This window comes from Cebus imitator, unplaced genomic scaffold (assembly GCF_001604975.1).
Source record: "Cebus imitator isolate Cc_AM_T3 unplaced genomic scaffold, Cebus_imitator-1.0 Scaffold205, whole genome shotgun sequence".
NCBI classification, from domain to species: domain Eukaryota; kingdom Metazoa; phylum Chordata; class Mammalia; order Primates; family Cebidae; genus Cebus; species Cebus imitator.
Window position 1 is genome coordinate 2,675,387 of NW_016107520.1, and position 27,754 is coordinate 2,703,140.

A 27,754-nucleotide genomic window follows, 5' to 3' on the forward strand; every position below is an offset into this window, starting at 1 on the left:
TAAAGAAATAAGTGAATTAAATTGTAAAGCCATCAAAAGAGTCAGGGAAGACTCGAAGAAATTGTAGATTGAGATAAAGAAGCCTGTGGGGCAGAAAAGATTAAATACGCAAGAAAGGTAGAGAAAAGGAGAAGGAAAAAAAGGAACTTAATGTTTCTAGACTTTGTTACATGGCAGGCATTTTACATAGGCTATCACCATTATTATTTCTTTGACTGGATTTTTGAGACATATGTTGCTATGTTCAGTTTACAGTGAGAAATCAAGAAAAGCAAGGACCCAAGCTTGTGCTGCTGCATCAGTCTGAGACGGAAGGTCTTGGAGGAAGTGAACGAATATGGAATCCAGGGCTCAGCTGGGGGAGTCAGCTTGGAAAAAAGGACAAACATGTCTGCCGAGGCAGAGACACAGAAATGAATTAGACGAGGACATCAGTAAAAAGCCTGGAGTATATCAATGCATAGAGAGGAGGTAATAACAGAACCACTGTGGGGCAGAAAGGGAAAAAGTAGAGGCTCACTGCGGACTTCATCATCTCAGGAAAGCTGCAGCAAGCTAACTCACTGACCATGAGTACTGGTGGCTTTGGGACCATGCCCGTGTGCTGCACAACAGAGCAGAGAGCCAGCCCTGCCCTTCTTATTAGCGAGGTATGGATTACTCAATTGACGACCAATCTGTAAGCCAGGAGTACAGACCAGGCGAGTGGAAACCACAAGGAGGAAAAGCCAAGTCCCTGTCTTTGGAGCTGACAGTCTGGAGTTACCTAGAGTGATTTTCTATTTCACTAACTGTTAAAATAGTCTGATTAGAACAGAGTAAACCTTTGCTATTACAGAAGTGAGTGACCCTTTGCTTTGCAAATGTCACATAGAAACATTCTGCCACTGAGGCTCTCATGTTGCCCAGTGGTTCTGAAAATAAATAGAACTTGCATTTTTTCATGGACACCCATGAGTGAAAGTAAATATACCCTAATCATCATAGGAAGCATGTGCAGGCTGCACATGAAAGATGCTTCTCCCATGAGCTAGCAGAACCAGGTGGCGCCTATGGTTTAATTGTACAAGAACATGTTATTGTTCAGGAAGCATTAGGCTATTATGCCTATTCAGGTGTTTCTGGGCTTCCAATCCAAAATGATCACCAAAGCATCGTGGGATTTTTAATGCCTTCCTGTGGTTTGGCAAATGCCCACTGCTAACTGTGACTTGCCGGTTATTCCAGAGTGGCAGTCAAATCAAAGGGAAAGCCTCCTGTTTCAATTTACTAAAAAAAAAAAAAAAAACGGCTGGGTGTGGTGGCTCACACCTGTAATCCAAGCATTTTGGGAGGCCAAGGCAGGCTCATCACCAGGTCAGGAGATCAAGACCATCTGGCTAACACTGTGAAACTCCGTCTCTACTAAAAATACAACAATTATCCAGGTGTGGTGGCACATCCCTATAATTCCAGCTACTCCGGAGGCTGAGGTGGGAGAATCGCTTGAACCTGGAAGGCGGAGTTTGCAGTGAGCTGACATCACACCACTGCGCTCCAGCCTGGGCAACAGAGCGAGACTCGGTCTCAAAAACAAAAAACTTCAATAACCTGTGTTTAAAATGTTTCATTGGTGGCCCTCTGGGTTACATAACAATTGGATGCATTAATTATTAGGGCATCAAATGACACCAACAACACACACATTCAGGAATAACTATTTGATTCAGGCAGCTGCTACTATTTGTTTCAGTACTGCTAAATGTGAGGTTTTTGTTTTTTTGTTTTTGCAAGAGAAAAGTCAGTTGTGTGTGATTTCAAGAAAAAGATAAGTCAGAACAGCATGCAGCTCCATTAGAAAAGATAAATTCTTTATTTGTGGAAAACAACGGAAGTGGGGCTATTTAGGCACCACCAATGTTTATGTATTATATTCATATGGCGGAGAATAAACACAGCACCCTGGAAGTTTGAGCTTTGGGTATTAAAAAAAGAAAAAGAAAGACAGCAAAACGTTCCTGGGTCACTATCTCCTTTTGCTCCTTTCTGACTCCTCAGGCAAGGTGCAATTCAAATCCTTGGATAACCTCTCAAATATTGTCAAGCTGCTGTTCAATGTTATGCAGAAATAAGGAAAGAAATTTGACACGGATACACTCCACATCTGGGCTGCCTGGGAAAATATCGTCTTTGAGGTCATTCCACTCACTAAGTCATTTTTATTATTGTTCTGTCTGTCTATTTTCTGGTAGAGTCTCAATGAAAGATGTGTGGCCCTAATCATGCAAAGCCGATCTGGGGGTGGATCAGTTGTTTCTTCTCATCTTCACGGGATTTGGGCTCCCCCAACTACCTCCGTCGTCTTGTAAAACTGGCAGGCTCTAGACGTTTTGCATGCTGAAGAAAATCACTGTTTTGCCTCCAGCAAGGAACATAAATGTTGCAACACTGACTCCTCCTCTCATGAAGAAAGAGTGAACAAGTGCACCGAGTTGAGCTTCTTCTCACAGAGCCACCGGGCTGGGGACAGTGGAGCGGAGGCTGAAATCCCCAGACACCAGTCTTCCGGGCTGGGCTTCCTGCCTTACTCGCTCCTTCTCCCTCTTTCTGGATTTTACCGACCGTTCGCCAAACAGCTTTCCACACAATGGAGCTCCACGTCCTCGTGCGGGAAGTGCTCACCGGCTGATTTTGCAGACTTTGCTCCCAGGCAAAAGTGAGTACCCACGGCGAGCCGAGGCCGCCTTCGACGGCGCGCGGCAAGGGCGGCGCGGGGGGTGGGGGGGGGAGGGGGAGGGTGCAGTGTCCGGGCTGCAGGTTCGAGACCCGCGTGGGGAAGGGGAGTGCGGTGGCCGCGGGCCCAGGCTGCTGGAGAGAACCTGGCCAGGGGCCAGAGCCGACAGCCGGCAGGGAAGCCCGGGATCCGACCGCGGCCCGCCTGGCGGTCCCTTCCCAGAGGAGCTAAAAAATACTCTCAGGTACCACTGCCCCTTACCCAGCTTTTACAAACCGCGCGCGACTCGTATTCGTCTTTGTCAAAGGCATCTTCACCTGCATCCTTGAGCATGAGTTTCGGAGTTGATTGTGGGAGTCTGAGAATGTAAATTATTTGCGTCAAAATATAAAGAAAAGAAAAAAAGAGCGGGGAGGGGGAAGGAGCGCAGACAGGTGCTGTGATGACAGCCGAACTCGGGACTCATCCACCAGCGGCCGCCGCCGCAGCAGCCTCGCGGGCATCCGGCGGGGAAAGTTCAGGGTTAGCGTTGCTGATCCAAAAGGTGGTTGCTCCTCGCAAAAGTCAGCGGGGGTAGGGGCAGGTGAGCAGCCTCCGGGCTGCAAGCCGGCGCCGGACGGAGGCAGACGGACCTAGGCCGAGGAATTGCAGCCTGCGAGGAAGCTGGTAGGAGAACAGGCTGGAGGAGGGAGGAGGGAAGGGAAGAGGAGAGTGGGGAAAGTCAGGCAAACTCAGGTAACTGGAGGGCCGGCCCGAGTGCTGAGGGAGGGAAAGGCGAGGGCTGGAGTTCCCGACTCTTTGAGTAGAAAACTATCCTTTTAGTGACCTCTACCTGTATCTTGGGGAAGCAACCCACACTGCCCTAAGAACAAGCAACACGGGGGTTTTTCTATGATCGGACTTGAAAATGGTTGTAAATCATTATTGCTAATCTGGAGGGATCACTTTGTCTTCATTTGTCAAGTTGACTGGCAAAGATTTCCCACCTGAAGTCATGCTTCTTGACCAAGGAAGTGCTGCTAATCTCAATCCTGACCATTGGCTGTGCAAACTTGGGCAAGATACTTACCCTCTCTGGGCTTTGATTTTTTCTGCAAAGTTTAGGAAATTAATTGTATGTATATATATATATATATATATATATATATATATACACACGTACATATATAAAAGTTTAATGAGGTAGAAATGCTGAATAGCACAAGAGAAGAGCAGGTGGAATTTTTAATTTCAGTGGTTCTTAAAAATTGGAGGTGATAGATCCTATCAAGAATTAGCTGTGAACCCTCTCCCCAGGGGGAGAATGCATGTATGACATGTACATAAAATTTTACATGCCCTCCCTGACGGTTTGTGGATACTCCCTGAAAGCCATGCCTGAATCTCAGCTAGCAATCCCTTGTTCCTCCTCCTGCATCAAGACCACCCAGCTGACACCTTACTGGCAGTTGGGCTGACTTTGGAAGTAATCCACAGCCTTCTTGGGGGTCTGGAGTCAGCCATGCTGCTGAAGGAGACAGCTATCCTCTCATGGGTGAGCTCCCCACATGCTATCTCCAGGGTTCTACCAGCCTCTGCCTCCAGGGGACCCCCTCCTCACAACTCTTTTTAATGACTCTCCTAAGGTGACAGTCCTTACCCCTAGAATTTTCAGTCCCACCAACATTGGAGAGCCATTTAAAGGGGATCACTGGCTGAATCAGCATGCTCTTCAGGTCACCTAGCTGGATGTCAGGGAGCCAAGGCTTTGTTTGAAAGAGAAGCACTCTTTGCTCCCTGAGGCATAGTATGAGTAGGCAGTATTCTTTTGGACCTCTGTACTTTGCCTTTAGGGGACTGAGGACTCAGATCTCTGGGGACCTAGGTGTTCCACTAGTAGTGCCAGCAAGGTACAATCAGAAAATACCCAGGGCTTTGGAGCCCAGCAGACTGAGCCTGGGCTTCAGATCTCGACTCCCACCCTAAGCAAGTCACTGAGTTTCCCTGAGCTTCACTTTTCCTATCAGCACAATGAAAATAATGCTGCTTTTTTTAATGGTTGTTGGGAGGATGGAAATACTATGTATCATGCCTAGCCCATAGTCAACAACAAATTGTTATTATTAATATAAATGTGGCCCCATAAGTAAGTGTTCAATTGTCTCATGCTTTTTAGAACGGCTTACTCTCTCTCTCCTATGGGGCTTACATTGGTAGGAGAATGAGTAAAATTAGTTCTGGTCTAGTTATGCTCAAAGAGGAATGGTGGGCTCAGAATACAGAGTCAGATTGGCTGTTCCAGTTGTGCAGTGTCAGGCAGAGCACTGTGTATTGCTGTCAAGTAGTAAAATATGTCCAGACCGGCACGGATACTTGACCTATCTGTTCTCTTTTGACCCATAACCTTGAATACAAAACAGCTAAAGCTGTGTCTGTTGCTAAAAACAGCCAGGCATGGAAAGAAGTCTTGTGGTGATGTCCACCTTCAGAAACTGTAAAGAGAAGTGTCTCCATTGCCATCTTTCACAGCTTGGTGCACATTTAGCCAACTCAGCATATACTCTCTTTCCATGGGGTCCTGGTGCTTCTGTTGCAAGTGGTCAGATGACGTAGCAATGAAAGAAGGAAACATCGGAACCTTAAAAGGAAATTGGATATCCACAAAGTAGTCAAAGATCTCAGTGTACTTTGGTGAGGTATTCCTGCATGCAAAGACAACAATATTGATGCCTACTATTTATTAAGTCTTTAAGATGTACTAAGCACTTTCACACATTGCCTCAATTAATTCTCATAGCAAGATTGAAGGGTACGAGTTAATCATTTAAAGCTTTTCCAGTAAGGAAGCTGAGATGTAGAAATGTATATACGGCCCCCTCTCCCCGCATCTGACTAGCTCAGAAGCAGAACCAGGATCCAAGCCCAGGTCTGTCTGACTTTGGCACCCACTCTTTTTCCACTACCCAGTGCTCCCAAGCTCCCCGGTATCAGAAATTTGCATCATGCCAACTGCATTAAGATTCTTCTAAAAGGCAGGAATAGCTAAATCTATAACCACTAAAAGTGGGTGCTTTTAAGTGGTGTGAACATATACTTGGCTAGTGATACATATTAACAGGTAGCCACAACAAGGTCACCTATGAGAGAATAATATTCCTGGCCCTTCCCAAGTCCAGCCATAACACGCAAGATTGGCAATACCTAATGTTAGCAGGTGAGGCTGGCCCTCTGCCACTGACTTCCTTGGTAATCCTTTTAATTTAAACAGAGCTCTGGAATGTTCATTGTCTACCACCTTTAGAATCAGAACACTACTTACCTTTACCTCCCTGTGCTGAGCATGTTTTCATTCATTTATTCAACAAACATTTGCCCAGCTCTGTTTTGTGCTGGGTACTTAATGGCACAGTGAGAAATGAGGCACATAGGATCCCAGTTCTTGTGGAGCTTCTTGCCAGAGAGAGTGACAGAAAACAGCTGGGTGAAAAAATACATAAATAAAATCATTTCAGATACTGAAATGCTATGAAGAAAATTTAGAAGTTGAAGGCTAGAGAGTGACAGAGCATGGGAGCGACTTTCAACAGGGCAGTCAGAGAAGACTGCACTACCAAGGTTACCCTTGAACTTAAGCCCGCATTTTCAAAAGGGGAGCCAGCCCTGGGAAAGTCTAAGGAAAGGGCCGCCTTAGCAGAGCTCTCAAGGGAAAGTTCTTAAATTGAAGTAAACCAAGCAGTAGAGCTTTAAGTCTGAAGATGGGCCCTTTTGAAGTTGAGTTGTATATCGGGGGAATTATTGTTTAAATGCCTATTCTGCTATTCTAGGCTGTGCTGCATACTCTATATTTATCTTCCCAATAATCTGGTGAGTTCGCTATTTTTGTTTTTATTTTACAGTTGAAGAAACCAAGACTCTTCAAGGTTAAGGAGCCAGTCCAAGGTTGCATGGCTAGTATTTGAAACCCTTAGTCTATTTCACTCCAAAGCCCACAACTATTTGCTAACACAGCATGTGGCCTTTGAGATAATGTCTTTTGGAGAAAGTGAGGGAGCCAGTAGAAGGAGAATATCAAAAGTATATTAAGTAGTTAAATGCTGACAATGATTTCTCTCTGATGTCCCACATTTCAGTAAGTGCACCTACACCTGAACTGTCCAATACAGTAGCCACTAGCCACATGTGCCCGTTTAGCCCTTGAAATGTGACTATTCCATGTGGACATGTATTGTAAATGTAAAATATACCCCAGATTTTAAAGACCTAGTATTCCTCCAAAACAGTAAACCGTCTCAATTTTTATATTGATTGTATGTTGAAATGATAATATTTTAGATACACTGGTTTAAATAAAAGACATAAAAATTAATTTTACCTTTTTCCTGTTAATATGTTTTAATGTGGCTTGATAGAAATGTTTAAATCACATATGTGTCTCACATTTCCATTGAATAGCACTGGTCCAGACTAATAAGTTGGCAAATACATGATAGGAACTTTTGCCCCCTTCTTCCAAACATAACTTCTTCCTCTATTCTTGTGTCAGGCTCCTTCTCATCTGCCCCTATATTCAGTTATTTGGTGAAGAACTAGAGAAAAGAGGTCCCTCTTCCTTCTTCCCCACCCTCATGCTGCTGGTATGCAGGTGATCATTTGAAGTCCACCACACCACATCACTTTGGGATCTGATAAAATCGACTCAGTGATTATATTCATCACCAACACCAATCCTCTCACTAAGGAAAATCTCAAGAGGCTTTCAAACATCTGATAACCAAAGGCTCATTTTATATCTGGATTTAAAGTTTTACCTTTAAATCACTTCCTAATACATTGTCTTCGTCGTTTTGGGTACTTTGTAAAATCAGATGAGGAGACTTTCATGTTTCGTGCAAAGTTCATTAAATAAGTCATCTCATGCAGTGATAAATGTTTCTCCCTGTCCTCTTGTTTAAAACAGCATGGACAAAAGGTAGTCCCAGTTTCCGGAAGGGCTACTCCAGGGGCATCACAAAAGACCAATTTTGGTTTCTTTTGTCCACTAGCTAAAGTGGCCTTCAAGTATGTCAATGAAGTAAAGATATAATTTAATTTGTTCCTGTAATTTCATCTATTTCAAAAAAAAAAAAGAGCAGTCAGATTCTGGTATTGTTGGAGAAAGCCTCCGACTTGTGAGAGCAAAGACCTGGATTCTACTTTTGTCTACTCCACTGGTTTGCATGTAACCCTCTCTCTCCCTTCTTTCCCCCAACTTTCTCCTTTACTACCTGTAGTAAGTTTAGTGTTGATGAGATAATGCCACAAAAAATGCTCATGGTGAAATGTGCTGTACAAACTGGCCATGGTTATGACTGATAACCTGATTACAAATGGCTTCTCTAGACATGTGCCTGGAGGGAGGAATTGCCTTTATGTAGCTGGAGCAAACCATTATGTAAGATTCTCTTGGAATCCAAATCTGGGGGAAATGGCAGTAAAGAAGCTGACAAGAATGAATCTTAGTGCATCTGTCACTGGTAAACCGAGTTCTTTCCCTAATCTGTATCCGTCCCAGAGAGAGAACACCCAATTGCAAAAGGGAAAGCTGGTTTTATTCCCTGGCCATAAATGAAAATGGGAGACATCTTGCTCTAGAAAATCACCTACATTTTCTAAAGTTGGAAGCCACGGGATTGTGAGGAGTTAGATGTGGGGCAGGGAGCTGTGTAAACACGTGCAGGGAAAAGTCCAGAGGCACAGACACAGATAAACATGCTTCTCCCTGCGTCCTATGGAGAGAAAATGGTGGCAGTTTTCTTCCAGCGGTGGGGAGCCCAGCATTGTAATGCTAAGTTAATGACGTCAACAGAACAAGGGGTGGCCAGTTCTGGTTTGCACCGGTTTCTTGCAGGCCTCTGTATTTGGCAAAGGATCACCAAGCTCCTGCAACATCCCAGGCCATCTGGGGTTCTTTAAGCAAGAGTATCTATAGATAAAGAAACTAGGGAAGATAACAATTTAAGAAAATAATGAGCTTTCCCAGCTATTTCTCTAGGGCTGCCCTGGTAACATTTCTACATCAATAGCAACACATATTTTTCAGCATTGTTTAAGCCAAGAAATCTATGCTAAACTCATGGGAAAAATAGAAGAATAAAACATGGTTCTTGATGTGGTGGAGGATAGTTCCTAGCTGGGAAGATGGACAGAAGGATAAAAGACCAGTAGCATGAAAAGAACATGTACTAAGTGTTTACATGAATAATGCAAACAAAGTTTTGCAATTCCAGAGGCCAGCATGCCAATAAGCTTTAAAGTACATTAAGAAAGACCAGGTAGCAGATGGGCATTGAGGGCTGTAAGCCTAAAGACACATGGAGAGAAGGAGACAGCCACCTCAAAGAAGAAAAAAAAAATGCACAGTGGTGTGGCAGTGGAAATGTACATGGGTTGGGTGGTACGTGATATGGAAAAGAGCAGTTGGCTTAATCCAGTAGCTCCAGATCTGAGCTTTGCATCAGAGTCACCTGGGAAGCATTTAAAGATTATGGATGCCTCAGCCCCACTCCAGAACTTCCATTTAATCAGTTGAAGACTGGGGCCTGGTCTCAGGTGTTTTTGTTTGATTTTGTTTTTGTTTCTGTCTTAATTTCCCAGAATATTTTAATGTGAAGCCAGAGTCGAGAATCACTGAGCAAAAACCAAGATTTTTATATCATAATCATGGGAAATAAAATGAAAGGAGTAATATTTTAAAGGAGATTAAATGGGCAACCAAGAGTGTGGCCTTCACTTTGTGGAAATTGTACATATACGTACATTTGTATGTAGTCTTTTAAACTCACAGGTAATTCCTCGTGGTGATTCTATCCACGTGGATGAGGTGGCTGAAAGCCTTTGTAACCAGCTGCCTACTCTTGTCCTCTGTGTACTTTGGGGGTGCCCTATAGTGAGTCCTAGCTAAGTGGGGCACAATGGGTATCTCACAGGTGCTTGTTTCCACCAGGCTTTTTGTAATCATTGCCAAGGGCTTTATTACCATGCCTATTAGTGCCCACATTAGCTATTTTATAAGCATCTGCAATCTTCCCTCACCTCTCCAACTTCACAAATTGAGAAATGGAGTTTAATTCCTTGCCTTGGGCCAGGAGACTAGCTGGTGATAGAGGTAAAATGAGAATTCTCAGAGAGGTGAAATTAGAATTTCCAGCCACTGAATTCCTCATATCTTATTAGACTCCCAAAGTGAGTCTACCCACTCCTCTGTTGGTGTTAGAATGTTATTTCCTACATGAATGAATTAGTGTCACAGATCAGTAGATGAAGGTGACTGATTTACCTAACTAAGCTGCCAACACTGTGATTATCTGCATGTCAATGACCCATAGGCAGCCACAGCAGTCCCCAGAGCCCCATCCCTGATGGCTGCAAGCTCTCAGTCTAGTGAAGTTTGGCCTTGCATGTTTACAGTTTATTCACACTCTAAACTCTGGGAAGTGAAGACACTGGTTGCCATTCCTGTGGCTCCTAGCTCCACACTTTCTGGCTGTTCTTCTCTGAAGCTCTTGTTCACTGAAAGGATATCAGCTTTTTGCTACAACCCTGAAAAAAGAGGAGACAGCCCACATTTTTAACATTTTAACAGCTGCAATTTTTTTTTTTTTTTTTATGAGCCGAAGTCTTACTCTGTTGCCAGGCTGGAGTGCAGTGGCATGATCTCGGCTCACTGCAACCTCCGCTTCCTGTCAAGTGATTCTTCTGCCTCAGCCTCTAGAGTAGTTGGGACTACAGGCACGCACCACCACACCCAGCTAATTTTTGTATTTTTCGTAGAGATGGGGTTTCACCATGTTGGCCAGGATGGTCTTGATCTCTTGACGTTGTGATCCACCCGCCTCAGCCTCCCAAAGTGCTGAGATTATAGGTATGAGCCAGTGCACCCGGCCAACAGCTGCATTTTAAAGAATCCTCTATACATGTTGGGAGCTTCTGGGTTCACTGCCAATGGTGAGACTGGGAGTGGGGGTGGGGGTTCTTCTGAAGGACAGTGTGGGGAAAAAGCCAGAGTCTTGGCACTACTGACTCTTTAGACAAGAAGATAGGTCAATTTGTACCATTCCCAAATGGTTGGGTTTTCTTTTCTCTGTTTCCAAATCCATTATTGATTTAAAACAGTTTCCAAAAGCTTTAGCAATAGCAAAAAGCAAGCCTCTTAAACTCTGTTTCTCCACACTGATTGTACAGGAGAAGCACCTAGGGAGCTTTAAAAACAACTCATAGACCCACTGAATCAAGATTCTGGGAAGGGGCCTGGACATTCGTATTTATTTACGGTTCTCCAGGTTTATAATATGCATCCAGGGCTAAGAGCTACTACATGTCAGCTATGATCCAAATCTTAATTACTCATTTATATTTCTTCTTTTGCCTTGTTTTAGAGTCTCATGACCCAGAAAACTATCGAACTCTATTTTTGTTGAGTAGCAATTTCATCATTCTGTTCTTTGAAAAACATGATTTTGAGCATAATTTAAGTTTGCTACTTCTGTAGAGAGACCTCACACTCAGTAGCCTCTTACTAAAATTCTCTGTGTGCAATTTAGAAATCAGATTGCCAGAAGCTTGCTAATTAATTATGAGATAGAAAGATAAAGGTTAAGCTTTCCTGCCACCTATATATTAGGTTTCCCAATTGCTATGTTGATCTTTAGTTAACCAATACTTGCTTTCTTGTCTCAGCCATTTCAATGCCAATTAACTCCATTCGTGTTCACACCCTTAATAAAAAGTATAATTACAGCAGTAGCTCCAGGGACTGTCGTTGGGTAGGCTTTACCAAGGTAAATTGGTCAAGAACTAACTCAGCTGTGTAACACTCTCTCCGACCCTGGAAATCATTTTGGTTGTAGAAGCTGCTTAGTGTCAGAGTAGGCTGGGGTACTCGTGGATTTGGATTTGGAAAAAGCCAATTCCAAGTCATCCTAAATGTGGAAGAACCTGTGATTTCAAGAATGATTCTGGAATCAATTATCCAGGGTCCAGTTAAGTCTGAGACATCAATCCTTCTCAAAAGATTGTATTAAGAACAAAAATAAACCAGATTTTTGTATTAGATTTAATGGAAGAGGTTGGGGGACAGAAGATGATGTAGCATTTTTAGTTTTCTGGGGTGCTGAGATTGAAGGATTAGGAGAAAATAAGAAAAAAAGATTGCAGGGGAGAAGGATGGAAAGAGGCCTCCTGTTAGTCAAGTGTCGTGGGCATCAGGATTTCTTTATTCACTCAACTAATGCTTATGGAGGTTCTGCTTTGTTCCAAGGACCCATTGTAGGAGCTGGAGTTACAAGGATGCAGTTCCTACTCTAATGTAATTTACATTCCAGTAAGAGGAAACAGATATCCACACTAAAAAAATAAATAAATAAAACCCAATAAATAAGTCATTACTATGAAAAAAACGCAATGAGGTGAAGGGCATCGAGTTAGCTGAGGGCCGCTTTCAATAGCTCGTACGGGTTGCCCTGTCTGAGGAGGTGGCCTTTGAGCTAGCACACTGATAAAAAGCATGCCCAGAGCTGGCAGAAAGAAGGCTTCAGGCAGAAAGAACAGCAGAAGTCCTAAGACTGGAAAAGACCCGACTTGTTCAGGAAAAGGAAGAGAGGCCATTGTGGCTAGGCCTGAGGTAAGAAGCAATGAGAGACAGGCGGGAAAATAGCAAGAAGGGCCCGAGGTCATGGGGTGGAGTCAGGCTGTCAAGTGCTTTGAGAATTTAACATTCTAACTCATTGGGAAGTTTTCAGCAGGGAAGGAACATGGTTGGCGTTCCCTTTTAAAGCTCTTCCAGGCTTTTGTGTGAAGAATGGCTTGAAGACTGAAAGCAGAGTGTTGTAGCAGGCTGATCGGAAGTACAAGCAAGAGGGAAGGGTTAATCATGCCAAGATGGCAGCAGGTGAGGTGGAAGAGGTGTGGGACTCGGGATGGAATTTGGAGGTAGGGCCAGCATGGCTTTCAGATGGAGGGGGCCAGTGAAAGTGCTAGAAAACCTAGTCCTGTTCGAGATGATTGTTCCTGTCCAAGATGACTGCTCCTGTCCTACCCTGGCTTAGACTACTTGGTTTGAACCAAAATAGATTAATGCCTAGTGCTATTTAAAAACATCAGGAATTTTAACTTTAACCCGTTTAAGCAGAACAAAACAAATCCCTGCCTGGGGAGAAACTTCTGTTTGCTGCTTTTACCTCTTAACCATAAAAATTTCATCCTGTCTTCTAAGACTGTTCTGATGGCTTTTGTTGTTTTTGATTACTGTGCTTTTTAGAAGTGCTGGAAAGGTCATATTCGCAATGCTAGTGTTATCTCTTTTCCAAGTGTTTTGACACTGTGGCTGTGTTTAGCAAGGCCTTCCTGCTGTCAGACATTTACACGGGGCTTTCTCCGGTTGGTCAGTTTCTTCATATAAATGCTAATATAATCACAAGCATTTAGTGAGCACTGACTATATGCAAGGCCTTGTTTTAAGAATTTCCTGTTTTAACTAATTTAGCCCTTCCAGCCACCTTCAATAATAAAAAGTGGGTACTCTTATTATTATTTTATAGATGAGGAAACTGAGGCAAAAAAAGAGGTTAAGTCATATGCCCAGATCATACAGCTGGTAAGTAGTAAAGCCAGGTTTTGAACTGAGTCTGGCTGTAGAGCTCTGAGGTCCTAGCCACTATGTTGTGCCACTTTTCTGTATAATTGAAGCTGTCACCTTCAGTAGACTTGTTTCTCCTGCAAAAACCCCAGGGTACCACTAGGAGGCACTAAAACTGAGCAGGTCTTCCAGGAGTGGGACTGGTGGAGAGATGGCATAATCTAGAGGCTGAATGATCCAGCCCCCTCCAGGAAGGCCTCCCATCTAAACCATCTGCCATCTGCCAAGGTGGGAGGATAAACCCCCACCTAGGGAGCTGGCTGGTAAAAGTTGCCAATACCAGAGGAGTCTTGATGAAATGCCCCCCTTCTCCTCAAATCCTTTCTGCCTACTACTCATAGTTTCTGTGTTATACCCACCCACCTGCCACTTATCAAAGACTGGAGAAATCAAAGTTATTCAACAAGCCCTGAAGTAAATTCTAATTGCTCCCTACAGCCATCTGAGGCTGGACTTTGGAAACTAGAGAGAGAGAGAGGGAGAGAGAGAGAGAGAGGGAGAGAGAGAGAGAGAGAGAGAGAGAAAGATTAATTTATTTGTTGCCACATTATTTGCTTTAAAAATATTGATGGCTTCTCTTCAGAGTTTTATTTTATTTTATTTATTTATTTTTTTTTTTTGAGACGGAGTTTCGCTGTTGTTGCCCAGACTGGAGTGCAATGGCACGATCTCGGCTCACCGCAACCTCTGCCTCCTGGGTTCAAGCAATTCTCCTGCCTCAGCCTCCCGAGTAGCTGGGACTACAGGCACGCACCATCATGCCCAGCTAATTTTTGTATTTTTAGTAGAGACGGGGTTTCACCTTGTTGACCAGGATGGTCTCGATCTCTTGACCTCGTGATCCACCCGCCTCAGCCTCCCAAAGTGCTGGGATTATAGGCGTGAGCTACGGCGCCCGGCCCAGAGTTTTATTAATAGAAGTGAAACAAGCCTGGGAACTGCAATATTTCATTCTGTCTCTCTACCTTCCACTGCTACCTTCAGAATGTCTTCTCTGAAGTTACTTGGTTTCTTAGTAACTAGCATGAAAGTAACAGACCATCCTTTCTTCCTGACGATAGTAATAATAATGGATTTGGCAGAATTGAAGTTTATACAAGGAAATGCATTAAGATTTTAACTTAAGTAATGAATTCTTCAGCAATGGCTATAAAGGCATTGTGATGATTTGTATGCTGTATGTTTAAACTAGTTATATATTTTAATTATATAAGAGGCATTTTTTTGCTCTAATTTCCATAGGGTAATTTTCAATAGAGATTAACATGCATTGGAAGTGTTGAATTTACCTAATTAAATTATTAATTTGTTCATTCAACTTTAGTTTTCAAAAAAAACTGTTATTTTAAAATATTATATGATACACGACAGGTATTTTTTTGTGGTTAACTTTCAAATTTAAAACTACCAAGAAAAAAGAAATCCATATGTATAGTTTAATTCAGAATCCTACAAAAAGCTAAACTTTTAAAAATTTATCTTCAACCAATAATATAAATTTCTTCTTTATTAGGAGGATTTTGGTTAAATATTTAGCAGAAAGTAAGGGTGAATATGTATTAGATATAGATATGTCCTGAGTTAAAATCACGTCATTTAAAGATCAGAGCAATTAATGGCAATTATGTGATCACAGGGATGAGTCTATCACCTCCCTCAGGGTTTGACTCATTGAGTTTTATTTTTCTCTTAGCAACTTTTCTGATTTTAATTTTCAAAGGACATCATTGAAACCATAGTACTGTTCATACCTGTGACTTTAAATTTTTTTTTATTTTTATGCATGGTTTAAAATTCACTTCATTTATTTGAAATTCAAATATACAAAAGATCATTCATAAAAAGATGTCTCCCTCTCCTTCCTCCAGCCTTTACAAAAAAATACCATGTATATGAATATGGGCCAGATACCCTTTTAAAATTATCTCACATGCGAGATGCTATGACTGTGTGAAGCCGGAGCCTACAGACTATTGCTGATCCCCCAGAAGTAGTAGCAGTGACTCTTTCGTGGCCCTGGAGCTTCCTTTCTAAACTCTAATGTATTATTTAGCGTGGCTATTTTGGGATGAACAGCAGTATTTTCAGAGAAAAGTATAGAAGAAAAAATGAAATTACACAAAATGCACACATCTGGGTATTGGTGGGCATGTACTTTCAGTGGTGAGTTTACAAATAATCTAGATAGAGTTGAGTATCAGGTTAAGAGTCCTGGGATCTAAGTCTGCACAGGTTCAGTCTTCTGCAGGAACTTGGGAATGTTGGGGTTCACCTAGGCCCCCAATGCTGGCATGTACATCCACTTTCAGGAGACTAGAGGCATAAGTTTCTCCCTGCATTCATCTCAGATCATCACAGGCCTTGGAAGTTTCTCAGCAGAAGACGATTGCATAGATTGGATGTCTAGAAGGATAGGTGAAGTTGAACATCAGTCAGTGGAGCTAGATACTTGCTAAGATTCAGGAGGAGGATGAGGGAAGGCAAAATTTGTCACCTGAAGGGGAATTCTAGAATGTACTCATTCCACTCATGGCATTACCTTACCACCTTCATTTGTCACCTTGTGTCAAACACAGACTTCTTGGTGAAGACCACTGTGCTGTAAGCTACCTGAGGACAGGACTATGACTAATTCTCCTTTGTATACCCTGCCCCAGCACCTAACAATGTCTTTAGAATTGGAATGTTCAATAAGTGGGTTAAACTTTTGAAACTGAATATTTCAAATAATCACAGATTCCAGATGGTTAAAAACCAAGTCCTTGTCAGCCCAACTAGTGCCGAACAAAATCACTGTCCGTGTCTCCTAAAGAAATGAAAGTTTTCTAATGTAGGTCTGGACTCAAAACTAAGGTGCACACTGTCTTTGATGTTGACCTATGTCCCAGCTTGTCCATGGTCATCACACACTAATGACCACTTGTGTGTGTGTTTCATCTAGAGGATCACACGGAGTGGTATGCTCGGACCAAGGAATAAGTTTACCTGCTTATTTCACTTCTCCGCTGTCATCCTACTCTGTTTCAGGAAGAATTTCTTTTACCTCTACTTACCCTACTAAGATGTCCACGTAAGGCCCCAACTCCTTTTCTTGTCCCCCTCCCACTTTATTGTCTGTTTTCCTCTGTCAGACCCCTTCCTCCTCCAAACTGAACCTTCTTAGAATATACCAAATAACTCAATAAACCATTCAGGCTACTATAGCTCAATAAAAGAACACTTCCAGAATTTGCATTTTAATAGCAGTGGTTCAACCCAAAGTCTCCATTGGTGGAAACGTCACTATGATCTAGGTAAGAGAAACATTTTGAGAGCCTATGGAAACCTCCAATAGCACCTTGTAGTGGCTTCTTCTGGTGCCTGTGTAATACCACAATTTCCAGAAGGCTTGTTGATATCCAGCAAAGTGAAAAGAAAGCCCTCAGTTCCAGAGTTCTTACTTCTATATTTTTTTTCCTTTTTTTTTTTGAGACAGAGTCTTTTTCTTTCTCTGTCACCCAGGTTGGAGCACAGTGGTGCAATCTCAGCTCACTGCAACCTCTGCCTCCCAGGTTCAAGTGACTCTCCTGTCTCAGCCTCCCGAGTAGCTGGAGCAACAGACATGTGCCACCAACAAGCTATTCACCCACCTCAGCCTCCCACAGTGCTGGGATTACAGGTGTGAGCCACCGTGCCCAGCACTTACTTCTATTTCTAAATAGCAATGGCTTCCAGTCTTCCAAGGACCCGAAACTTGCCCTAGGGGTGAGGGTCTTTTGTACATTTTACAAATAAGAACTTTCACTAGAATCAGACAGACAACGTAGATCTCAACTCTAATTTTCCAGGGGCGAAGCTGTGGAGCAAGTGAGTTACCTCTCTGTCTTACTTTTTCTTCTGTAAAATGAGGCTACTAAAACATACATTCCAAGGTTGCTGGGAGAAAAAGACAAGACAAGGTATGGAGGTATGGATAACACTTGGCACCAAGGAAGCACACAATTCATGGGAGTCATTACTATCAGCCTCACCAAAGAGTTCATGATTTAGCAGGTGACACCAACAGATGTACAGTCAACAGGGTAAAATGCTAAGGGCGTGGAGCAAGTGTTGAGTCTGAGCTCAGTACAAATTAATGAGCATCAGAGACCCTAAAACATCCTTGACCACTCAGTTCTATTTCACAGCCTTCTTGCACTTCGCCAACAAGCCAGCAACATGCTTCTGGTTGGCAGTCCTTATAAAAGAATGAACCTTCTGTAGTCAAGTCTGAAGCTCATACTGCTTACCACATGACAGCCAATAACACAGGGTATTGGGGCAAGGAAGATGACTTTATTTCAGGGAGCCAGCAAACCTAGAAGATGGCAGACTGATGTACTAAAAGACCGTCTTAAGTTGATAGATTGTTAGGCTCCTTTTTTTTTTTTTTTCTGCCAGGCACCATGCTAGAGTGCAGTGGCACTATCTCGGCTCACTGCAACCTCCACCTCCAGGGTTCAAGCAATTCTCCTGCCTCAGCCTCCCGAGTACCTGGGACTACAGGGGTGCACCACCACACCCAGCTAATTTTTGTATTTTTTAGTAGAGAGGGGGTTTCACCGTGTTGGCCAGGATGGTTTCAATCTCTTGACCTCGTGATCCACCTGCCTCGGCCTCCCAAAGTGCTAGGATTACAGGCATGAGCCACCGCGCCCAGACTAGACTCCTTTTATGTTAGTGGAAGGGGGAGTAGAGATGGGGCTAAGGTCCACAGGTGACTGGTGCATCAGCAGGGATCTGCGGAGGTTGCAGAACTTCTTTGTTCATGGTCAACTGCTTTCCAGATTGACCTTGTTTCTATGATCTTTAAGATGGCATTGTTATTTGTGTGCATACTTTCTGGTCCCCTCAAGGGTCTGTTTCAAAAGAGAGATGATCATTAGTTCTAAAGTTAAACTATAATCTAAATTCTTTCCATGGTTAGCTTGGCCTCTGTGCAGGAATGAGCAAAGGCAGTTAGCTTGTGAGGTTAGAAGCAAGATGGAGTCAGCCATGTGATATTTCTCCCACTGTTAAACATCTCTGAAAGAACCTCGGGCTCCATGTTTGTAACAATGGAGAAATTAATGCCAGCATTCCTGGTCCTTTTGAGGGTGGAGGAAGATAATGGCTGAGAAACTCCTCATCTATAGTTGATCCTCAATGAGTTTTTCCCTTTTCCTGTGACATTGCTTATGTATTTGGATGATTCCAGCAGTGCGTCACACATGGAGGAAAGGCAATGGAATGATCACAGATAGTTTGTTGATTTGGTGCTTTGTACATTCAGCCACAAATGGCACACTTTCAAGGCCATTGTTCTTGCCAACTACTTACTGAAGAGCTAGGTTATGAGCCTTTGGAACCCAGATCTGATAAGTATGGAGGAAAACTCCTCAAGGGAGATGAAGCTAGATTAGCAGAATATACTTTCTCCATTTGTCCCACATTTGATGCCAGCAGGCAAACCAGAGCCAGCTGGGCAGTGTACGATTCCCAGAAATGAGGAAAGGGTAGAATCACCTGTTCTTCCTCTAGCAAAACCAAGACAAATGGAAGAGCTCAGAAATATATCAGCACCGTTAGCAAGAGGCTTCATGGGAAAGGCTGGAAATGTACTGGGGAAAATCACATTTCTGGTCAATGCAATGCCCGCTGGAGGAGAGAGTCTGCAGGCAAGTCAGCCTGGACAGAGGTCTCCAGGACCAGGGGCTGGGCTCTGCAGGAACTGGGCCCCAGGCACTGAGGTCTGAAAACCACCCCAACAAAGCATGTCTGTTTCCATCTGTGAGAGATGAAATGATAGGGGTTTTGTGACTCATTAAACCACTGAGAAGGCCAAACAATTACGAAAGCAAGATGCCTGTCTTCTTCCAGCCACATGGAAGGGCCCTCAGACCTGAGCAGCTGTGTGCCATTTGTCAGGGGTCCTGCACCAAAAGGAACAGTGAGGTTCAGATGCTTGTTATTGCTCATTGTTCAATTTTGGTTATGTCTATTTATTTCTAATTCCGCAAACATAGTGATTAGTGATGTAGAAAGGAAATGTTCATTTGTGAGCAAAGTGTGTAGTAAAAATTCAATAGTGAAATTCTGAGAGAAAAAAAAAAAACCTAAAATAGGTAAAGAAACAGCAGTAACATGAGCTCCAAGTATCTTGAGTTGTATTGTTAAGGTGAGAATCAGTAATGTAAAGGAAATAATGTAAAGGGAATGCTTTGAAATCTAAGGCATAATCCAAGTGTGACAACCTAAAATGTTGTGGATTTCTTTTAAAGTAGAAATCACATGTAGCTTTGGGAAATCAACTGAAGCATAAGCTATGCTTATGGATTCTTGCCGTGTTATGACTAAGACTGATTATGTGAAGACTTGGCAAATACAGGTACAAATATAAAACTTCCCGCAGTGGTATTGCATGGGGATCTCCTTTTACAAAGTGGTCATTGATTGGGACTTTTTCACTAATATTCCTTTGGAAGCAATGAATTTTAGATAGGATATGATTATTGCACAATGTGATAGGTAGCTCTGATTATTCAAGCAGCTAGGGCATTATTCGGTGGCAAAGCATTAAGCTACTCTGGAATCTTCTGTGTAAGCAGGCAGCTGCTGTTGAGACTTTCTTTTCATGGGTTCATTTGCCTAACCAATGGCTAGCATTCAATGGGAGTAGGGGAATGACACTGATCACTGTTAATGACAGTTGAAAATGAAATGCTTTAATGAATCTCATACTTGGACTTGGCTGCTGAGCCAGAGCCCTGTGCTTGAAGAGCTTAATCATGATGCCTCAAAATTTAGATCTTGGTCCTGAACTGCTGTGGCTTCCTCCCACCCTCAGTTTTGAAAGAAACTTTAAATTCGATAGCGGATTCAACGTTTTACATGTTTTGCTATGCAAAATGGGAACGATAATGTCCAAACAATGGAATAGTTTTCTATATTGTTCTTTTCATTTAGGCAGTATAACTGACATGATTACCAAAGTCATGTTATGATACAGGTATACAAATTAATTTCATCCCAGGGGACTTCACTGGAGGAAACAAAAGGAAGTCCCTGTTTGTGAAGACTATGATTTTGGTTTCCTTCTGAGTAAAGCACTGCTAATCTCTTTGGTGTACAGGAAAGTGTGGTATTGTGTTCTAAAACTCAGAAGCCACAGACTTTAATTTCAACTAATCTCATGACATCGTTTTGAACTTCTGAGTTTCATTTCCCAACTATTTCATGTTTCTTAGTAGGTGGGGAGCCCGGAATTGAAAGGCATCAAAAAGAGCTAAATAGAATCAGAAACCTGCTAACTCACCAGCTTTCTAAAATCCGGAAAGTATCTTTAATTTGGTTGCCAAACCTCCAAAGATTTGATGATCAAATGACTGGTTAATGAGTATTTTTTCAGACTGTTTACATGATCATCAGAAATTGCTGTCCTGGCCAAAATTGTACACCTACCAAGAGGTGTTATCTAGAAAAACTTATATTCACCTACTTAGTGTGGACCTCAAATATTAAGGATGTTTCTAATATATAGTCGTCTGGAGTCAGCAATACTTTTTGTAACCAGTCAGATAGTAAATATTTTTAGGCTTAGCAGACCATATAGCCTCTGTCACAATTCCTCACCTCTGCCCTAGGCACACAAAAGCAGCCATAGACAATGCATTAGTGAATGAATGTGGCTGTGTTCCAGTAATACTAGACTCTCTTAATGCCAAGTATTTATCTGCTGGAATAACACAAATTAATTTATCCCCAAATCTGTTTAACCTCTTAACATTTTAGTCAATATTACATTAATATTTTATGAATCTGTTGTCATGTTATACATGAATTTATCTGAACATTTGGTTAATCCATGAATATGTACTTAATACTACATCATGAATCTGTTATCAAGTCGTATATGATTTTTTAAAAAAACTTTCCTTACTCTATTATACTTGTAGTCAATAACAAACACATCATAAAGTAGCAAGTATCTTAACTATCTGTTGGGTTACACAGCAGATCCTCTCCCCTTTTCTTAACTCTTTCTGTTACAGGGATTTTTATGTTATTATAGTATTGGTAATTAAGTCTATTTATCCTGTCCCTATCTGTCTTCATATTAACCATATTCTGTTATAGCTTTGATATTTGCAGATAGAATAGTTCAAATTTTCCTGATTTGTCCTTAAACAACCTTCACTTCCTCGTCCCCTTGAACATTTTATGCCTCCATCACTGAGTCTCTTCAGGCTTTGTGAATCCTTGAAGTGCAATGACTAGGCTGGAACACAGTGTTCCAGGTTGGTCACATCATCTCTTCCTAATGATGCCCTATTGTACCTTTTGAATATGGCAGGGAATAAACAGTCACATGAAAGTGGGGAAGAAATTGAGAAAGCTCAGAGAATTTAGGGGAGAGCAAAATGGACTACAGGAAAAGAAAACACTGACTTTTGCAAAGTGCTCTAAGCTGGCTACAAATGCATTCCATAACTCTCTAAACCATAATTGTGACCACAATTAAGCTTTCTGGTGTGTTGGAATAAGAACAAAACTAACATCCTTCTTTGTATAGGAATAATCCTGCAGTAATTTAGAGTCAAGATCTCTAGTTTGGATGGGCGCAGTGGTTCAGGCCTGTAGTCCCAGCACTTTGGGAGGCTGTGGCAGGTGGATCGCTTAAGCCCAAGTAGTTTGAGACCAGCCTGGGCAACAGTGAAACCCTGTCTCTACAAAAAATATAAAAAATTAGATGGGCATGGTGGCACACACCTGTTGTCCTAGTTCGCTTGAGCCTGTAAGGTCGAGCTGCAGTGAGTTGTGATCATGCCACTGCACTCCAGCCTAGGTGACAGAGCGAGACCCGTCTCAAAAAAAAGGAGAGATCTCTAGTTAGAGTTTGTCTCTGATGGGTATCAACCATGCAAACAGTTTACACAAACCACATTCTTTCCATGGGATGAGAAAATCTTGGATATAATTTAGCATTATGAGCTAAATAACTCTAGACTGAGCTTTGCTGCTTCTGATCTGGGAAGATTTACCCTGGCACTGAATTCTCTCCTCTACTCTCCTGACTCAGTGAGAAAAGTTTACATGAATTTACTGAGATCAGTTATAGAAGGAACTATGTATCACTGAAAGTCCTATACAGAAGTTCAAATTTAATTATATCATAGTCATCTTTAGGAATGATTCTGCAAAATGCATAAAACAAACATCCCTGAAACCCTAAGACACATTGTGCTGGATGCTAAAGGAATAATAGTGAGCTGAGTGGTCTCTGCCTACACAGATCATATAATATATTGAGGAAGGAGATCACAATCAAGTTCAAGTGCATTTATAAGTATTATAAGGACAAAGAAGAAGAGATACATTATTCCGTAAAAGAATAACCCTGTCGAAGTGATGACTGATTGAAGATCAAAATGGAAAGGTAAAATTGCCTCAGTACCTGCAAAGGCACTGAGGTGGGAGGGAGCATGCCAGTATAGGGAAATGAAGAACCCCAGTGTGGATGAGCCAAGTTGACCAAAACATGAGAAGAAGCTGGAGAATGAAAAAGACCAGGCCCCAGGCTCTCAAGCAGCAATAAGAAGGCTTTGGGGCATTTGAAGTGGAGGGATGGCATGATCTGGTGCATAGCTTTAAAAGAAACATTCAGGCTACTCATTTGAGAATATTGTGGGAGGCCAGCATAGATGCCTATAGATTTATACAGAGGTTAAGGCAGTTGGTAAGAAGATAAACAATGATGGTAACTTACCTAGCATGTTTTTTAGAAGGTGGCCCAAGCCCATGTACCATCATGGCACAGTGAATATGTGGAAATGAATACTGTACCACACAGCTTGATTGACACTCCCCAGTGACTTTTAATACTGTAGAATCTCTGACACATACTTCAGAAGATGAGAAAGGAGTTTTAATTAACCTCTGTTTAGGAACTCAATAGACATAATTATCATTAACATCTACTTGGTATTTCATCTCCGTAAATTATTTCCAGTGATAAAGCTAGTTGGTTTATCCTCCAGGATTGTTCAATTCTGAACGTGGTCTTAAGTACTCTTTGGATTTCTTTGAAGGTTTGTTTTTCATTTTTGTTGAATACCTCTCTACTCATTTTGCCCCCAGAGAAAGAGTAGTCATTGATTTTATCAGTGAAATCTGAGAAAGGCTTATTTCATTTGGTACTTGAAAGAGATGGAAGAAAGTAACTTTACGTAAGAATATAAATGCCAGCTCTCCAGTATATTATGGAATAGATTTCTAAAGTTGCTAAAATGTTAGGAAAATGGATTCTTATATAAGCTTAAATTTTTATAATTTTTTGGCATTTTAGAATGAAATAAAGAAAATTGGTATCATCCATAATCTCGTCACCCAGAAAAAGAAACACTGATATACAGTGAACTATTTTCCTCTCTCATTTTTAAAAAGAATCAGGAATAGATTGTACACATATTTTTCAAATTCTTTCTAGTTCATGTTATATGTGTATATAAGTAGCAACACATTATTCCTGAAGACTTGCTTTTTAAGGTTATATACCATTCCAAACTTGTTAGGTCTAAAATAATATTCCTTTTCATTTCTTTGACTACCAGGTATAATTGACTTTTTCATATACTTACCACCCTTCATACTTCTTCTTTTCTGGATTTCCTTTTTATGTTAATTATCAAGATTTCTATTTGGCTCTCAACATTTTCTTAATTTTTTTTCATTAATAGATATTTAAAAATTCTTAATTTTAAAAAAATAAACCCTTTTTATTTTAAAGACATCAATCTATTTTCTATAATACTTGTTATAAATATTTCCCCAGTTTGATGCAGATCTTTTAACTCTAAAGTATTTTTGACAAATTAATACATTTTTGTGGCTTGAAGTTTGCGCATTTTTTTCTTTTGTGATTACAGTTTATCTGTTGATTCAACACATACTTGTTGAGTGTTTTGTGTTAAGCACCAAGCGAGACACTAGAGATATGACAAAAAAACAAGGTAGAGGTAGTTTTGCCACTTGGAGATTACAATTTAATGAAGGCATACACAAACAAAACCAAGTCATTATAAAATAATATATTACAAGTGATGCAAGAGAAAATACACATGGGAAAAGGCCCCTGATCTGGACCTGAGGGGCATAAGGGAAGGCTTCTGGAAGGAAACAACTTTCTAGCTGAGAATGAAGAGAAATGGCAATATGAATTTAGAGAGAGGAGATGGTATGTGTGAAAGTATTGCTCAGTGCCCTATATGTTTAAAGGTCCTCTTTGCCCAGACCATGGAGTCTGGAATGTGTGTGTGTGTGTGTGTGTGTGTGTGTGTGTGTGTGTGTAGTACGCGAGCGTGTGTAGGGGCAGGGCAGGGCGGTGGTCAGCTGTGAGCAGGAGGCTCCTGGGGAGGCTGTGGCAGTCCAGGAGAGAGAGATGATAATGTTGGGCAGAGGATGTATTAAATAACTCATCCCTTTCCATTGGACAAGCAATGATTCAGTGTATATTAAGTCTTTATTCATAGCATACTGTATATTCCAGAATAATCTATTTAGTTTTATTGTTATATCAATTCTTGGGCCAGAACCACACTGGTTTTGAGTTTAATGAAACATTTAAACTGATAATGGATGCATCCTCTCATCACTTTCCATTTTCAAAATTATCTATTTTTGCCAATGGGTTCTCCAAAATAAACTCTAAAATGATTTCAAAAGTCACAAAAGTATACGTGTGTGTGTAAATACATATATATATATATATATATATATATATATATATATATGTGTATGTGTGTTTCTACCAACCATTTTTCAGTTTTGGGGAGAATAAGATGTTTTTATTCAAGTTGCTGTCAGTAAATATTTTATATTACATGACTTCTCAATACACACACACACACACACACACACACACAATCTCCCATTGGTAATTTGATTGGGAATTGTTAAATCAGAAGAACAGATTTTTTTTTTAATATTGAGTCAGCCCATTAAGAAACATTGAAAGCTTCCTCACTTACTTCTTTTATACTTCATTTTAAGTCTTCATAATCTTATTCATATAGGTCCTGCATACCTCTTAATGGAGCATTCTTTTTTCTTTCATAATTTTAGCTTTTCATTACAAATGAATTTTTATTTCATTATCTTCTCTCTGGTATTACTGGACTACAGGATACATATTAATGTATGTATATTTACTTTGTATCTGATTATTTAACTGACTGTAATTAACTATGTGTTAATAGTTAATTATAAAAGTTTATAATCATATTGTCTTTAAATAATGATAATTGTTCTCCTTCCAATAATTGCATCTAATTTTTATTTTCTGTCTTATAGCATTGATTGTAACTTCTAATATTAAATAATAATGATAATAGTGAGCATCCTGTCTTAATATCAATTTCAAGAAGAATGCCTCTTATGCAACATTTTTTAAAGTGTGCTATGTGGAAGCTAATAAAATAAACTTGGGAAAGGCTTCAAATGAAAATTCTTTCTCCCAGGCATTCTTAATTCATATTAACATCTTAAGATCAGATCTGTGTCCTTGAGGAATTGCCACACTGTCTTCCACAATGGTTGAACTAATTTACACTCCTACCAACAGTGTAAAAGTGTTCCTATTTCTCCAAATCCTCTCCAGCATCTGTTGTCTCCAGATTTTTTCATGATCACCATTCTAACTAGAGTGAGATGGTATCTCAATGTAGTTTTGATTTGCATTTCTCTAATGACCAGTGATGATGAGCATTTTTTCATATGTTTGTTGGCCTCATGTATGTCTTCTTTTGTAAAGTGTCTGTTCATATCCTTTGCCCACTTTTGAATGGGCTTGTTTGTTTTTGTCTTGTAAATCTGTTTTTGTTCTTTGTAGATTCTGGATATCGGCCCTTTATCATATGGGTAGACTGCAAAAATTTTTTCCCATTCTGTTGGTTGCTGATTCACTTTAATCACTGTTTCTTTTGCTGTGCAGAAGCTGTGGAGTTTGATTAGGTCCCATTTGTCTATTTTGGCTTTTGTTGCCAATGTTTTTGGTGTTTTGGTCATGAAGTCCTTGCCTACACCCATGTCCTGAATGGTTTTGCCTAGATTTTCTTCTAGGGTTTTTATGGTGTTAGGTCTTATGTTTAAGTCTTAATCCATCTGGAGTTAATTTTAGTGTAAGGTGTCAGGAAGAGGTCCAGTTTCTGCTTTCTGCACATGGCTAGCCAGTTTTCCCAACACCATTTATTAAACAGGGAATCCTTTCCCCATTGCTTGTTTTTGTCAGGTTTGTCAAAGATCAGATGGTTGTAGATGTGTTGGGTTGCCTTCGAGGTCTCTGTTCTGTTCCATTGGTCTATATCTCTGTTTTGGTACCAGTACCATGCTGTTTTAGTCTTGTAGTATAGTTTGAAGTCCAGGAGTGTGATGCCTCCAGCTTTAGAAATAGAAATTCCATTTGACCCAGCAATCCCATTACTGAGTATATATCCAAAGGATTATAAATCGTTCTACTATAAGGATACGTGCACAAGAATGTTCACTGTAGCACAGTTTACAATAGCAAAGACCTGGAACCAACCCAAATGCCCATTGATGATAGACTGGACAGGGAAAATGTGGCACATATACACCATGGAATATTATGCAGCCATCAAAAATGATGAGTTTGTGTCCTTTGTAGGGACATGGATGAACCTGGAAACCATCATTGTCAGCAAACTGACACAAGAACAGAAAATCAAACACCACATGTTCTCACTCATAGGTGGGTGTTGAACAATGAGAACACATGGACGCAGGGAGGGGAGCATCACACACTGGGGTCTGTCGGGGGGAAATAGGGGAGGGACAGTGGGGGGTAGGGAGTTGGGCAGAGATAGCATGGGGAGAAATATATAGGTGGCCAGATATAGGTGATGGGGAGGAAGGCAGCAAATCACACTGCCATGTGTGTACCTATGCAACAATCTTGCATGTTCTTCACATATACCCCAAAACCTAAAATGCAATAAAAAATAAAATAAAATAAAAAGATCAGATCTGAAGTAAAGAGATGAATTCAACTGAGTTTAACCCAGTATTTCTAAAATGTAATTGACTATGGAAGTATTTGTCCCTCATTTAGAAATTTATATCAGTTATGATAGTCAAAATTATATTAATTTGATCTTCTTTCTTTTTTTAGAAAAATAATTTTGATGCTTTCTTGTCTTTTCTGTTTGATTTATCTTTTGCCATATGGACTATGATTTGGATTTTTAATTTTTTTCAATAATTTAGAAGTTAGTCACCCTTCTTTTTATTTCTACAAGTAATTAGACTTAAAGTTTTCAAAACATTTCTACCCATATTTTTATACTTACCAAAGTTAAAGACATGACCATACAATTTTC

At 40.9% G+C, this 27,754-nt stretch overlaps 1 protein-coding gene across 1 annotated transcript in view; it reads left to right on the forward strand.

Moving 5' to 3' along the window:
* The first annotated feature begins 1,840 nt into the window (after positions 1-1,840).
* Positions 1,841-27,754, forward strand: part of PRLR (prolactin receptor) — a 163,023-nt gene continuing 137,109 nt past the window's right edge. Inside the window, exon 1 of the mRNA XM_017548276.2 lies at positions 1,841-2,695. The gene's annotated coding sequence lies outside the window, so the exon portion shown is untranslated. The remainder of the gene's footprint in view (positions 2,696-27,754) is intronic.